Genomic DNA, 15,300 nt, shown 5'->3' with positions numbered 1-15,300 from the left:
TATCCCCTTAAAGCTCGCTTACCGATGATAGTAACACCCTGCAGCTTATTATGACATGCATACACATAGATGTTTTGCGTGGAAGAAAGGATGAATCCAAGAATATAATGTAGTGAAGAAATAATAATATACAAATACTGTGTCGACCCCTTATTACAATACTTTGAATGTTACCTGTATCTCTCAAAAGATAAATGAAACATAAAGATAACATATAATAAACTTAATAGTACCCAAAATACAATAATACTACACTTTCCCCATTTTTCTATAGGAATTTAGTTTCATTAAATTAGTTATTTAGTATAATTATGTGTATATGAGTATATTCATACTTATTCACGTAGATGGAATTTTTACAGTACGAAAGTTGATCTTTTTTACATCAAGAACAACATATAGTATAAATACCCATTATGTTATAGATTTTATTTATATAAAATCTGTGGAAGATTATATAGCACTAAAAGTGAGATACGGAATAAAACATTATACGCTATGAGATATTTTCTTAATTCCCGAACTGTGCGTTGAGAATTGGTATTTGTTGAAACTTGTAAATTTTTTAAAATTCATTTTGTTACAATATAATTTATTGTATTTTGGGTACTATTAAGTTTATTATATGTTATCTTCATGTTTCATTTATCTTTTGAGAGATACAGGTAACATTCAAAGTATTGTAATAAGGGGTCGACACAGTATTTGTATATTATTATTTCTTCACTACATTATATTCTTGGATTCATCCTTTCTTCCACGCAAAACATCTATGTGTATGCATGTCATAATAAGCTGCAGGGAGTTACTATCATCGGTAAGCGAGCTTTAAGTAGATAGCAAGTATGCTAAATTTGAACTCTGTGTTAAGTTTCTAATTTGCAAGTCCCGTATTCTTTTTGCTTGCTTGTTAATAATGTTTCTCTTCCTGAAAATTTGGGTTTCTTCTAGTTTTGTTTTTTAATTTGGTTTAGTGCATTGTAGGTAACTTAAAATTTAAGCAGATGCTAGAAAGTATCATCCTTTGGCAATACATTTCTCATTAGGTATCAAATTGTTAAACAAGCTGATGTGATTAAATACAATTGTTTAATTTCCCAATTAAAGAACTGAAATACAAATATATGCAGTGAGGTACAGTACTATATGTATATATTTATAATGAAATCAATAATATATATACAGTCAAAGTAATGATTCGCAACCATCAAATGAAATGATATTATATATATATGTAATAGATTCTGTAGTCAAATACAAGCAGCTGAATCCGTAATGAACAGCAAGAATTTTGATGGCTTAGAGATGTTGAAACTCCAATCCACAATGAATAAGAAATTTGGCAGTCGAGGTAGATTTAATTCAACTTTTCTTTCAGCAAATATGTTGCAGCCACAAACAAGTTGGCAATTTATGCCTATTCCAAAAATTAACATTTTTGATAAATGTGTAGTAAGAAACAAGGAGCAGACAGACTGTAATCCAGCTAATACAAAGCGTAAAAAGCAAATGCGTTACGTTAAGGGTGAAATCTTAATTCATACCGAGTTAATTTTCGTTCTCGATGCATTTTTACTCGTCTTTGATAGTTAATACTGCTGTAAAATTACTATTGGCTGTTTGAGTTTTAGTTTCTTTTACAACATCAAATTATGTAAGAGTCATAGGACATGAATTAATCTCCAAATGATGCAGTGCAGAAAGATTACTGTTTTTAGAATAGAGAAGGAAAATTAATTTTACGCTGCTAATTTAATCTTTTGCATATTCCTTATTTTTCTTACATATATATATGTACATATATCATTCGATGGTTGTGAATCATGACTTTGGTTATTATCTTCCTATTCATTTTATTTTCAGAATTATATAAAGGTAGTTTAAAATTTTGTAAAGAGAATTTATACAAATATTTTGTAATATGTTTATAGATATTGACGTGCATTAAGAAGGACGGGCTCGTAGGCTTCTAGATATTTTAAAATTTTTATTTATTCTCACTGAGTTTTATTTAAAATTACTTTACATGCTATCTCCGCAATTTAGTTCTGTACATTTGATCAGTGCTAATTATGTATTTCTGCTGGTTTATGTTTTTATGGAAATTTGATTTACAGTTCTATTTTTGTGTATTGTTTTTTATAGGGATTCTGTATATGGATACCCATTCTATGTACGATTCTATGTATGGATACTCCACTATGGTATAATGCTATTGGTTCTGTTTATGGGTTTTGTGCAGCGATTTTTCCAAGAGGTACCTTTATTGCTCTGTGGATTTTTGTGTAGTGGTTTTTACAGGATTTGGCGTATGGGTGCCTGTATAAGTGTACATGCTTTTGTTTACTGGTTTTTACAAGGCATAGACCTACGGAATATCCATTTTTTTAATGGAAATTTGGCCAATGGATATGCATATAAAGTTTTGATTTTTGGCTATGGGTTTTTACTGGGATTTTGTTTATAGTGCCTACAGTTCTACAGAGATTTGGCCTACTTGTAATCGTACAGTCGTACGGGTTTCCGTTTACAGGTTTTTTACAGGTATTTCGCCTACAGGTACCTATACAGCCGTGCATGTTTCTTTCAATGGGTTTTTACGGGTATTCGGCCTATGGGTACCCGTACAAACGTACAGGTTTCTTTTTATGGGTTTTTACGGGTATTTGGCCTACGGGTACCCGTACAACCGTACGGGTTTCTTTCTATGGGTTTTTACGGGGATTTGGCCTACGGGTACCCGTACAACCGTACGGGTTTCTTTCTATGGGTTTTTACGGGGATTTGGCCTACGGGTACCCGTACAGTTGTACAGGTTTCTGTCTGTGGGTTTTTACGGGGATTTGGCCTACGGGTACCCACAGAGCTCCTGTAAAAATTCCCCGTAAAAAATTTTATAGGTTTCTACGGGGCATTTTTAGCAGGGTATCTTGTACAAATGATTATAATCATTTGTACAAGATTATTTAATGAACACAAAATGTATAGGAGTTACTCCAACCCTTTTTTGACCGCGGACACATTCTAACATATATTTTGAGATCTTGTACTTTTATGACTCAACATTCAAGCAGAATTCAGGCATGATAGACTTTTAAGGTGGTCTACTACAGCAGCATTACAATACTAAAAATTTTTTTACACGCAGAATCGCTAATTAAGAAACTATGTTGCGTGCAATTTGGCAGAAATATAAAGCAATAGGTCAGTTTTCGAATCACAATGTTAGAATCAGGTTTGAAATGAAATTTACTTAAATATTATATTTTAAAAAAATTAGTTTGAAATACGTAATTTTAATGTGTAGTTTGGAAAGCCATCAATAGATGGCGCTACGAGTTAAAATTTAACATTGTAATCTTATTTCTGCAAAAATTCACGAAGTAATTGATTTTGATATCAGTTATAAATCATATTTTTTTCTAAATAATATTTAGAAGCGTTTCATATATTCCTTTATACACAGTTTTCACTAAACATTGTCAGCTGTCAGCAGAATGACGTTTACGGCAACCCTATTGCATTGCTATTCCGCACTCGTTTTGTTTACATTTATTTGTACTGTGGTCAGTTTGCAAAAAATATGCGAAAATATCAAGGATGACCGAAAAAACATCCTGGTTTTAATAAAAGATCCAGAATTCAGCGTAAACGTCGAGCTCAAGAAAAAAATATGAAATTAAATTCCCGAGATGTGGAAGATTCCGAACAAGCAGATGTTTTCGAAAGGTGAGAAATAATTTATTCTTTATATCGACTACCCCGTGTTTATGATTTCGTAGTAAGTTAATTCTGAAGTAAAATATGCATATTTTTTTTATTGAAGGTCAGAAATTATTGATACAACTGCATCTGTGTCAAAGGAGAATCATTGCCCGGATGATTTTTTTACAAAGTAAGTTTTTTTTTTTTTTTTTTTTTTTTTGTATGTGTGTGTATGAGGGGATGCTAATAATTCTTCAATTCTGTTATAAGAATTTATTCCTCCATTCACACTAAATTGTTGGGAAATATTGAAAGGGTAAATTCCAATTCACAAGGAATTGCTGAAATAATTGAATCTTTTCAAAAGTATGAGCATGTTCTTGCGATCTAAATTGAATTCACCATCATTACATGTATTATTGGAAATTTTATAGTCATATGTTTGCTACGAAATGCTTTGTCAGTTACCTATGGTATATTTTAACAGGTGTATGCACATTTATTCATGTGCTCGCTGTTCAACTTGCTTTTTTTTATTATGTCATTTACTTGGATGTTAAAACTTTCTTTTAGCGTTGGAACATTTTATGATCATTTAGTAAAATTTATATATAAATATATATTATTGCTTGTTTATTTATGGTTCTGTGTATTTGTCATGTATGCATGTTGTGAAGTGTAGTTTTTGAAAAATATGTCACAAATGTTAAATTCCACCAAAAGCTGAATTGAATTGATATTGGGATGCAGGTAATTAGAAAATATCTGCTGTGTATTTTGAGTGTAAACCAAACTAGTGCCAAGAATGGGACCAATACGCTCAGGCTTGCTTAGCCTTTTTGCCATTGTCCAAATTGAATTATCTCCAGTATAAAGGGAGTGAATGCTTTCTCTGTATAACATTAAAATATCCGTCTGATCAAAAATCTACCAATAAGAAACTTTTCATATGTTATGTGACAGACTTTCTGCAAACAGAAGTCCTCAGCTCTGTTCTTGTACATGTTTTTTAATTGTGGTTCAGATGTGTACTTCTCATAGGAAGATTATCTGAACATTTAAAAACTATATTCTGCTTTTAGGGGCCTAATATTTTATGCCCCTAAAATTAATATTGAAATTTCTAAAATGTTGAAAAATATGTCATCTGGATTCTGTACAAAAAATATAATCCCCTTTTTCATTTCTGCATTTGCAATTCCTGCATTTTCTTTATTCCTACATTTTTTAATTGGAAGGAATTTCATTCGCAGAGCCCTCTAATTTATTCTTACAAATCATGTAGTAATGTACCATTTTAGATAGATATAAATAACACATTTTGTAATTTTTCTAAACTGTGGTTATACAGCATGATATAATAGCTACACAGGGTATGGCGAAACAGTATACAGCAATATCTGTCGCACTGTCTGAGATGGGTGGTAGTCATACATAGCTTAATGCTTAAATTTGTTATGTGTTATTTATTTATTCATTTTTTTTTTTTTTTTTTTTTTTTTTTAATTATGTTATAGCAGTTTATTTCTTTCATTCTTAGGTCCGGAAGTGAAAAATTTGACTTTTCTACGCCAGAAGTTACAGCTAATGTTCCTAAGACAAACCAGGCTTTCCTGAGGTAAGTTGGTTTATTTTTAAAATAGATATTAGCTGTGCATGATATTACAGTTACTTAATTATGGTTAACTAATTATGTATTAATTTAGAAGTCAAGCAACCAAAATCAGCGTTATATTTTCAAATAGTGAATATTTCAAAATATGATGCTGATTTTTGTTGCTTGACTCTCAAATTAATACTTGGTCGGTGTGTTATTGTATCTTAATTAAACTAATTATGGTTCTTTTCTTCTCAGTTCTGATCTGGACATTTCAGTTATTGACTCTGACGTAGAAGGTAGAAATACAAGCTCTCTTTTGGGGTAAATATGTATTTCTCTATGCCAAAATTAAAATGTCATCATTTATGTTTTTCTTTTATGGTGTTACATTATGTTGTTTACATACTGATAGCTATTAAAACTGTTAAATATAATATTGTAGCTATCAAAAAGAGGGCGATGAATTTGATTTGTACCAAATTTGGACGTTTTGCATGAAAGAACTTGAAAATAAAAGATTTTTTTAAAAATATATTCATTGAAATCAGTGAAATTTAAAGTCGGGACACTGAAGCAAATGAAAATATTTTGGGGTTTGATTCTTTTGATGGGAGCCTCATCAATAAGCCTACTATCTTTTTTAAATATTGCTTCTTTTTCATTATTTTCATGATGTTTTATGTTCCCTTCATGAAAGAGATTTTTAATAATTTAAATTTTGTTAATAAAATATAACAAAATGAAATCTGTGATTATGTGGCTGTTATTTTTTCCATATATATTTATTTGAGGAAAACCACAAATTTTATTATTTTACAGAATTTTTAAGAAAAATATAAGGATAAAATTTTTTAAATAATTCTGATTACTACCTTTGCTTTCCTCTCATAATGTGCCTCAAATTAGAGCAATTAGACAACAAATTTAAGTCGTGATCTTTTTTTTCCAAGTTTTTTTTTTAGGCTTAGGAGTATAAATTGCTTATCCCCACAAGACATTGCATCTTCTTAGTATGCCATCCTAAGGCTCCGTTCACATGATGGTATAAATGTCATAGACGCATAATCATAAGGCACAAAATGTGGGAGTTCCATTCACACCTGCGAGAGAGGGTCTAAGCCATAGCCAATTAGAGAAGCTAAATTTGTGCATGCATGTATGTGTCTACAGCTTTCTCTCTCAATAGGTTTTATGTATATGCTCTGATTGGCCGACTCTTATATCAAGTCGGCACAAAGTTGAAAACTTCAAGCTTAATGCCCAAACTAGTTTTTGTGACATAGCAAGGTCTGACTACAAAGCGTTGTTAGTTGGGAATTATGACATTTATACAACGGCTTGAATAGAGCCTTAGAAAGCCATTTGGTAACTGAGTTATCCACCATGAAAAAGTTATTCTTGCCCCTCTGAATTCAGTGTTTACTGGAACACGAACATTTTATACTCAGGTGTAGAGGCCCTTCATGTGAAACCTCCGGCACACAAAGTAGTGACTAATATTGCACGAGCAAATGACACTGCGAGCATGGAAGCAGCAGTTGTGAAGATGACTCATCTTCTTGTAGTAATATACTGGTAATCCAGTGTATTATTATTGTTAATTTATTTGCTATCTGTTGCCTAAATTTCCTAAACCTAATTGCGAATGGGCTGCCTGCATGGGCGTTTTCATGGTTTTCCCCGTGTATATGAGCCATTTCCCTTAGAAAGTCCTCCATGAAAGCATTCCTCCTCTTAGGAAGATCAAGTGCTTTGCTGTCATCAAATAAGCCAAATTTAAACCTAATTTGTAATATTTATATATATTAATTATATATATGTATATATATTGTATATATATATATTTTAGCTTGGAGTCTGAGCCTCTTCAGGAGAACCTTAATGATGAATTTCTGTGTCCTGATTCACCTTTAATTATCGAAAGGGAAGATCGACGAAAGGCAAATCCATTACCATCTGGCAGAACAATTTGCAATATGTCTTTTGTAATAGTGCAGGCTAGGACATTAGAGCAACATTCCCTAAATTGTAAATTTGGAGGATCATTTATTTTTAACAAAGTGATTCGACGTGGTCTTGTCACTACATATAACTATGTATGTGATAAAATTTTTAGCATCATGGAAATTCCGTATATGAGCAACTCGACCTTTGCTTCTTGTGAGCGAACTACTGGCAAAATAATACAGGGATGTGCACAGGAAACTATGTGTGCTGCTATAGAAGAGGAGAAAAGGCAGGCAGAACTTCGCAATGATAAAGATAATGATGGTTATCACTGTATAACTGTCATTGTTGATGGAGGTTGGTGTAAAAGAAGCTATGGGCATGGTTACAATGCTTCAAGTGGCATATCTGTTATTATAGGCATGGTCACCCAGAAAATTTTGTTTGTTGGAATTCGCAACAAAGTGTGCCTTATATGCAGTGCTATTGAAGATGGCAAGATGCCAAATAAAGTGCACCTTTGTTGGCGAAATTGGAATGGGCCTTCTACAGTTATGGAAAGCAGTGCCATTGTGGAAGGTCTGAATTATCTCCAGTGTGTTCACAAAATACGTTGTACTCGACTTGTTGGAGATGGAGATGCTAACACAATGGCCAAAGTGAAAGAAAGCGTTTCATATGGAGGACGGGTGATCAAAGTAGAATGTGCTAACCATGCTGTTCGAAGATATCGCAGAGCTCTTGAGAAACTTCAGCAAAATACTGCGCGCTTCCCCGGGGCTAAAGGAATTGCTGCCCGTAAATTGCTGAAAATTAAAATGCCACTGTTAGTCAGAGGTGCTAGAGTAGCTATAAAAGCTCATGCTTTACCTAGCCATTATCAGCACACACAAGAAGCTATTGATGCATTAGTATCTGACTTGAGAAATGGGCCACATCATATATTTGGCAAGCATGATGCTTGTAGTGCTTTTTGTGCAAAGAAAGGTGCAGAGTTGGACAGCACATACAATGAAATTTTTTCCTCGGGTATGTTGCAAGCTATTGAAGCAGAAGTGGGAAGAGTACTGATATCGTGTAGCAGTACTCTTATTTGGAATGCCACAAATAATCCTGCTGAAAGCTTCATGAGTCAACTGTGTAAAACATCTGGTGGAAAAAGAGTTGATTTTTCCAAAGCTGGTGGCATGAACAGGCATGCGAGTATTGCTGTCATGGCCTATCAAAATCCAGCACAGCAGTGGCAAAAAAATGCACAAAAAGCTGTAACAGGAAGTAGCCCCAGGACTCCAACTTTGAAATTCTTAGCTTCCAGAAATAAGCGCCATGTAAAACGTCTTGAGAGACGTAGACTTTTTGACACTGAGAAGAAAAAGAGAAATATGAGGAAAGCAGGACATATTCAGCAAGGTGGGGATATTTCTTATGGTGATTTTCCTGAGAAACCAGACCTATCAGATGAAGCATATGAATTGGCAGCTAAAAATTTTTTTATATCAATTGAAGTTCCAAAAAAAGATTCTCTTGAGGCCGTAACACGTGGACAGTCATCATCTGAAAGATGGCGTCATGAAAGATCAAGAAGAATATCATCATCCTTTTTCAAAGATGTTGCTGATAGGCGTCCAACAACACTCAGTGCTGCTTTAGTGAAACGTATCATATATAATGATAACGTTTCAACTAAAGCATTAAAGTATGGCTTGGCTAACGAAGCAGTAGCCTTAAATCAATACAAGGAAAAGCACATGGGAAAAAACATCAGACGTTGTGGCCTTTTTATTGATCCTAAATATCCCTTTCTTTGTACTTCGCCAGATGGATTGATAGACGAAGATGGATTACTTGAAATAAAATGTCCTTATACAGCCAGATTCTCAGCAGACTTGTCAGACTTTTTCAGCAAGCCTAATTCTGTTGGTCTTCGGATGGATGCTGATAATAATCTTTATTTACCGAAAAGCCACAAATATTATTTTCAAATTCAAGGGCAGTTAGCCATAACAGAGAGGAATTGGTGTGATTTATATATATGGTGCAGAGAAGATGCAATCACATTAAGAATACCCGAAGACAAAACTTTCTGGATCAGTTTAGTTCCAAAACTCGAAAAATTTTACGTGAATTGTATTCTTCCTGAGCTTGTTGATCCAAGAGCACCAAGAAAAATGTCTCTTAGAGAACCGAAGTATATTGTTGATGCGAGAGCACAGAATGAGAAACAAAAACAGGCCACTGCTTCTGTAAAACAAACACAAGAAAAAAGAGAAATTGAAATTTCAGAAGCAGATAAAATTATTTCATCTCCTAGAAAGAATGCAGGAGAGAAAAGAATCAGGAAACCAAAAATTATTTTTGATTTGTAATCAGTAACAAGCCAAGCCAGCACACCGTAACATTTTCTACGTCTGAATAAAAACTATGCCTGCAACAAAGCATTATGATTAAATCCATACCTAATTAGAATATTACCCCATTTCTCTAAAAAAAATATGTTCAAAAAGTCTCTGCTTTCAGTAATAGTCAGTCTGATCAATTCTGCCATAATTCTGTAATCAATACTTGAAGCTAGAATCTCCTGTGCTGCACTGCCATTGCATCTCTTTTCTGAATGTTTCATCATCCACTTCTCATTCTAAATATTCCTGTGTGCTTTCATTTATAGCTGCTAACTTGTTGTGAACATTTTCTGCACCACATGTTATATTTTGCAGTGTAAATAATGCGTGCAATCATATATTTTGGTTTTAATCATCAGTAACTTTGGTAAAACTACATTTATGCAAAGAAGACTTCCATAAAGTCACAGTTTCTGTGAAAAAGAAAATAAGTTTGATGACCTCTGTCATAATTCAATAAATAATTTTTTAAAATAGCATCACCTGTGCTGCACTAACATTGGAAAAAATTAAAGTCATCTCTTTTCTGAATGTTTCCTCATGCACTTCTGTTTCTAAGTATTCTTGTGTGCTTTGATCCATAGCTGATAACTTGTTGAGAATATTTTCTGCACAACATGTTACACCTCTGAACTTAAATACTTGCGGTAAAGAAGTATTTTGGTTTGAATCATGTGTAACTCCAATATAAGTCCATTTCTCCAAGGAAAACCTCCACAAAGTCACTGCTCCTGATTCAGCTGGAAGGACATCCATACAATGATATTTGAGAAGAAGACATACAAAATTGAGTATTGTGGAAAGATGATTGCTTATATCTTGAACGTGGATGATCCACTTGTCTACAAAACTCATAACCATTCTAAAAAATAAGGACATCAAATTTCAGTGCATCCTGCTCTCACAAGAGAGAAAGGTGATCATTAGAAGCCTTCCCAGCTCCACATGTTAATGCTGCCTCATGTTGCATAATATAATAATACACACACTGGCCAATCAATAAGAAACCTTTCAGATTTTCATCTGAATGCATGCTAGGGATGAAATATCCAAATTTTTTCTATGATGTGGATTATACTTGGTTAAAATGCCAGTATAAGTAAGGTGTAAGAGTGCTTTTCATGATGAATGAAGTAAAATGGGGAAAAAAGGCGGCAGATCGTTCACCATTTGAAAAAGGGGCTTATTGTTGGTGCACATTTAGTGGGGGCATCGATTTCGAATCCTTCTCTAAAAAATGTAACTGCAGTTCGAGCATAGTTTTCAAAGACAGTGATCGGCGGTATCTCCGATGAATTGTACGGCAGAACACGGATTCAACTATCACAAATCGTCAACCAAGGCTCTTCCCAACAAATTTCAGCTAGAACTATGCGCAGCGAATTGCAGAGGGATAGGAATGCATAGTTTTGGTGCCTGTAAGAAAATCACTCAGTTCTGCCAACATGCAAGACTTCATTTTCAGTGGTGTCGAGAAAAGACACTGGGCATCTGAGGATTGGAAATGGGTAATGTGGTGGGATATTACATTATGTATTACATATTAAACATAAGTTATGGGTTACCTCATAACTACAGAAGGTTCCTGTTCGCTGCCAGAAAAGGTTGAAGTAATCTGCAATGTAAATTACCGACAATACATGAGCTTTGTTCATTTATGGGCATGATAAAATTTTATCGATGCTTTTTGAAAAATGCTGCAGAAACTCAAGGAGTCATACACGAAATGTTAAAGGGTGATAAAAAAAGATCATTGTAAAGTTCCATGCACAGATGAAGGTGTTTAGTGTATTTAATTATGGCAAAGCACACTAGGGCTATCTGCCTAAGAGAAGGGATGCCTTCGTGGAGGACTTTCTAAGGGAAACTGGCTCATATACACGTTACACATGGGGAAAACCACGAAAACGCCCATGCAGCCAGTACGTTCGCGGGATTCGAACCTCGGACCGAACTACCAGTGTTCAGCGATTTTACCGCTCTGCCGCTGGTAGGCCTGCACAGATGAAGGAATTCACCAGTTTGAGAAGTGCAAATCTGATTTAGTCAATGGTGCCCTTTTGTGTTTCCCAATGGATTACCCTTTGTGTGCAGATACATCAGACTTTCCTATAGGATCAGTATTGCAGCAATTGGAAGAACAAGAACAAGACTGAAAACCTATTGTGTTCTACTCTAAAACATTAAATAATGCACAGAAGGTTTATAGTACCTATGACAGAGAATTCTTAGGAATATATCTTTCTGTCAAGCATTTTAAACATGTATCGGAAGGACGCAAATTCATCATACTTACTGATCACAAGCCACTGTCATATGCATAGAAGCAAAAGAATGGGAAGGCATAACCCAGACAACAACACCAACTTCAGTATATATCGGAATTTTCAACTGATATTCAGCATATTGATGCCAAAGAAAATTTAGTTGCAGTTGAAGTAGTCTCAGTTACTGGCTATGAAGCAGTAGCAGATGCTCAAGAATATAATGAAGAATTGCAACATTTAATGACAGGTAGTGCTTCACTGAAATTTAAATCATCTACATTAGCATTTTGGAAAACATTAAGATGTGACAGCTCAACAACCAGTATCAGGCCTTTTATTTCAAAGCAATTTAGATAACAAATGTTTCATCAAATTCATAATTTTGCTCCTCTGGTATCAGGACAACTGTCAACGAGATGACTGAAAAATTTATCTTTCCAAATATAAAGAAAGAAATTCACGAATAGACTTAAAGTCCTGTTAATTGTCAAAGGAGCAAAGTCAACAGGCATACAAAATCTAAAATAGCCGAGTTCCAAGCACCTCATGCTAGATTAAGTATTGTGCAAGTTGACCTGATTGGGCCATTACCACCATCTGCTGGTAGGACGTATTATCTGACATTTATTGACCATTTTTCCTGTTAGAGAGAAGTAGTTTCTTTACCAGATATCACAAGAGAAATGGTTGTCAAAGCATTTTACAATCATTGGATTAGCAGATTTGTTGTGCCTAGTTCCATAATCTCAGATCAAGGAAGACAGTTTGAGTCGCAGCCTTTCAAGAGCCTTGCAAAAGTATGTGGTGCTAAAGTTTTATGTTCCACTCCATACCACCCACATTGCAGTGGGAAAATTGAGCAGTTTCTCAGAACTTAAAAAAATGCAATAAAGGCTCACAGCAACATCAGATGGACAGAAATCCTTCTAGGATTCAGAGTTGCAATATGTCCTGATACTAATCACTCTGTAGCTCAAATGGTATATTTTATGCAAATAAGGTTACCATGTGAGTTTTTCGACTACCTACCACTAAAACTAAACCTGAACCATTTGTAACAAATTTACTGTCTTTTATGGATCAGCACCAGTTTATCAACTGCTAACAAACATAAAATATTTATGCATAAAGACTTGAGATCATGTTCTCATGTGTTTGTGAGAACTGATCGTGTGAAAAAGGCACTTGAATTTGCTTATTGAGGGACCATTTTTTTGTGGTGAAAAAATATGATAAATATTTCCGAGTCTTAATTAAGGACAGACAAGTTAACATTTCATTGACAGACTGAAACCAGCTTATTTGTTACTTTCGAACAAATTACTAGAAACAGTGACTAAATATAAAAAACCATTTCACATTTCATGTACCTAAAATTATGATATTGTACCTAACGTCAAATCTATTATTCTAGATGGTATGAAAATCAGAAAATGTGTTGGATTTAAGGACTAATGTTTTGTATATTTTGCTATACTTCATCATCTTCTAAATATTAGTAAATATATATCTGCATTAGTGATAATCAGCTGTGAGCACATAGTGCACCATCTGCAACTCATTTGGGTATAAACTATGCTAGTGATTATAATGTCCTTGCTTTTTCCCATATGCCATATGTTGCATGAAATTTTGTTATATGAATCTAGCTTCCTGTGAGGAATTTCTGTGATCTTTCTAGTATGTATGGTCAAGAATTAGGCTTGTGATATACTGTCATGATTTTGCCCACATGTTCCCTGAATATACTACCATTTCCTTAGGAAGACTTCCAAGAAGAATACTGTTGTGAGTTCTAAGCCTAACTATGGTTTGGAACTGTTTATAATGAATTATTGGGATTCTGCACATGTAATGTGGATGCAATTCTATTTCCATTTAGAAGATTTTCTGCAAAGGCAATGCTTTAGCTGTGAGATAATTCTGTTTTGGAAATAAAACTGATATTTATTTAGATTTGTGGTATTTATAAGGCAGTTTATCAATAGCAGGTAGCATCTTGCCTCTTTGCTTTGATCAGGGCCTGTGCAACCAGTGGTAGTCAAAATTTTATAATTTAGCAGAGGGCACTGAGCAGCAAAATTTAGAGGCAAAAAAATGTTCAGAACTTACGAAGACATCAGCCAGCAGAATTTAGGATATGCAGAGATTGCACTGAGTGGCAATAGTGCCATATGTTACATTTGCTATCTGCATTATTAATTTGTGAAACAATTTCAGCTGCTTGAAAATGCATTTTTCTGTTAGAAATTTGTATTTCTTGCAATTTCTTTTTCTTTGGGGGGGGGTCGAGAATATGGTGTTAAAAATATTTTATCATTTTCTTTTTTTTTTCTTTTCAGGTGAAAATTTTGTGCATGATTTGGCTTTCATTGAGACGTCTCTGGGTCAGGAGTTACTAAGGAAGAGAAACTTACATGCAGGTTGAAGCATGCAGTGTCAAATGTATAAGGAATATAAAAGATGCTGTATATTAGTATAAGTTTGAATAACCATAATAAAAAAATTTCTTGAAAATTGTGTTTTTTCTGCGAGTTATTAAAATTGGAAATAATTAATTACAATGTTTATGAAAATTTTCGAAAATAAAAATACAAGTAGTATTTAAAAAGTACTGCAAAACTCATTTTTAAGTAGAAAAATTATTCTCAGATGAAATTCTTTATGCAAAAGGATTCGATTATGCAAAAGGACTTTTTTAGTATTTGAAAGGTTCATTTGAACCCAACAACTGAAACTAACGTATCCCCAGTTTATTGATACCAACCATTTTGTTGGTATCAATGAACCCACTACTTTCTAAAAGCATTTCTGTCAATTACTAAGGGCTAATGAACAAGTGTTGAATTCTCAAGATGAATGTTGCCGAAACAGAAAAAAGTGTACTTCAGAACATTCTGCAGTAGCTCAAACAAAGTCACGGACCTCATCTATACTGTAGTCAGAGAGAAATTATTCCCCTTCCTTTTCTTTCAAAAGCTGAGTTCCCAAACGCACAACGGGAGGCCGTTGCTAAAAGCTGTGGAACCAGTTTTATAGCTATTTTTAGCAACTTGTGAGCTGTTTTTCAGATAACACAGTAAATCTCGGGGAGGGGGAATTTGAAATCATGATCACTGCCGGTACGGCAGAATTTACGTACAGCAAAATTGTAAAATTCAGCGAAGCATCAAGCAATAAAATTTTAGAATTTTGTGGGAAGGGCACTTGACAACAGAATTTATTGCGTACAAAGTCAGCAAAATGCATAGCGCCGTACCTGATTCATGATACAGCAGTATTCATTACCAATAGCAAACTTGTTTGAGGATAAGTTCGAAAAAATGTTTTCTAGTTGTTACCTAAAATCGGTAAACAATAATCTTTGAAAGATTATTCGATT

General features: G+C 34.1%; 1 long non-coding RNA gene across 1 annotated transcript; it reads left to right on the top strand.

Annotated features, from left to right (window-relative positions):
- Window positions 1–868: 868 nt before the first annotated feature.
- LOC146994262 (uncharacterized) lies at window positions 869–14,435 on the top strand. The gene is made up of 5 exons (XR_015044111.1): window positions 869–3,729; window positions 3,827–3,895; window positions 5,246–5,323; window positions 5,561–5,626; window positions 14,261–14,435. It is a non-coding gene; the product is annotated as an uncharacterized LOC146994262 (long non-coding RNA).
- Window positions 14,436–15,300: the final 865 nt, after the last annotated feature.

This window comes from Stegodyphus dumicola, chromosome 11, assembly GCF_044657685.1.
Source record: "Stegodyphus dumicola isolate Sdum_Otavi_A_Nest chromosome 11, ASM4465768v1".
Taxonomy (NCBI): Eukaryota; Metazoa; Arthropoda; class Arachnida; order Araneae; family Eresidae; genus Stegodyphus; species Stegodyphus dumicola.
This window is presented reverse-complemented; position numbering and strand designations above follow the sequence as displayed.